Source organism: Mustela putorius, unplaced genomic scaffold, assembly GCF_011764305.1.
Source record: "Mustela putorius furo isolate JIRA1106 unplaced genomic scaffold, ASM1176430v1.1 tig00003867_pilon_pilon_pilon, whole genome shotgun sequence".
In the NCBI taxonomy this organism is placed as follows: domain Eukaryota; kingdom Metazoa; phylum Chordata; class Mammalia; order Carnivora; family Mustelidae; genus Mustela; species Mustela putorius.
Genome location: NW_025422019.1, coordinates 20,201,127 through 20,202,861, shown reverse-complemented (window position 1 = coordinate 20,202,861; position 1,735 = coordinate 20,201,127). Strand labels below are relative to the sequence as shown.

Sequence of the window (1,735 nt, the reverse complement as noted above, 5' to 3'; positions counted from 1 at the left end):
AAGTATACAGTGTAATGTTAGTTTCAGATGTAGAATTCAGTGATTCATCACTTACAAAATTACCTTCCATCCTTTTTTCCCCATCTCTCCTTTCATTTCCAAATTTCTGAGTGATACAAGATATAATAGACACTAGTGTCTAACTAACTTACAGAATATGCCTCTATTTTTCATTTTAAATATGATTTAAAAAAAATATTTTCTGTAATAGGCACATGATAGTGGTTCTGGATCCAGAATATCTGAGTACAACTTCCTAGCTGACAAACTTGAACAAGTTTTTCTGAGTCTTTGTGACTGAGTCTCCTTGTCTGCAAGATAGAGATAATAGTGTTGATTCTGAAGGGTTGTGAAGACTAATGAGTTTTTTTTCCAATGTTACCCAGGGAGGGGTCCTATGGCATTGTTGCATTGTTTTGAGTTCCTGTTGTAACTTAAAGGGAAATTCTCACAATGTCTGGAGCCCTTGATGTCCTGCAAATGAAGGAGGAGGGTGTCCTCAAATGTCTTGCAGCAGGAATCCCCTTAGGTGGCACCAAACTTGACTTCCAAACAGAAGTGTACATTTACAAAAGAAAAAGTAATGGCATCTACACCATGTATTTGAAGAGAACCAGGGAGAGGCTTCTGTTGGCAGTTCCTACAGTTGTTGCATTCAAAACCCAGCTGATGTTAGTGTCATATCATCCAAGAATACTGGCCAGCGAGCTGTGCTGAAATTTGCTGCTGCTACTGGAGTCACTCCTACTGTTGACAGCATTATTCCTGGTACCTTTACTAACCAGATCCTGACAGCCTTCCTTGAACTGGGACTCTGGTGGTTCCTGATCCCAGAGCTGACCACCAGCCTCTCACAGAGGTGGTCCTATGTTAACCTGTCTAGCACTGCTGTTTAACACAGACTCTCCTCTGTGCTATGTGGACATTGCTATCTCTTGTAACAATAAGGGAGCTACCTCAGTAGGTCTGATGTGGTGGATGCTGGTCCCAGAAGTTCTACACATGTATGGCACCATTTCCTGTGAAAAACCATGAGAGGTCAGGCCTGATCTCTACTTCTACAGAGATCCTAAAGAAATTGAAAAAGAAGAGCAGGCTTCTGCTGAAAAGCCTGTGACCAAGGAGGAATGTCTGGGTGAAATGGAGGGCTCCACCTCCTGAGTTCACTGCTACTCAACCTGAAGTCACAGATTGGCCCTTGGTGCCTAGTCAGCAGTTCCTTACTGAAGACTGGAACGCCCAGCTGGCCGCTGAAGACTGGTCTGCATCTTTGGCTGCTCAAGCCACTGAATGGGTAGGAACAAGGACTGAGTGGTTTTAAGCTGCTCTTCTACAAATGCAAACAAAATGGAGTAAGGTTGGCAGAAAATGAACAGTGTCTAAAAACAAACAACAAAACACATATAAAGTGACTAGAACAGAAACTAAGGGCTCAGTGCATCAATACATGTTAGCCATTGCTATTTTCCTTCTAATCTCATTTGTTAAAGATCTTTTTTTGTGTCATTTTAAAATATGTAATATGAGTTCAAATTTCATAATTGCTCTCGTAAATCTCTGCTTCCTTTCTACCTGGTCTGCATTTTTGTCTTTGGAAAAATTCTGCCTTAAAAGAGCCAGTTTTCCTACTTATAAATTCACCTAATTACCACTTTGCCTAAAATAAAGCCCCCTTGGGAGTTTTTATATTCATTTAATAGATCTTAATTTTTGCCATATTTTAAATTATATACAG

General features: G+C 40.4%; 1 pseudogene; it reads left to right on the top strand.

The window, feature by feature from the left end:
• The first annotated feature begins 453 nt into the window (after window positions 1-453).
• On the top strand, window positions 454-1,321 carry LOC101688661 (annotated as a pseudogene).
• Window positions 1,322-1,735: the final 414 nt, after the last annotated feature.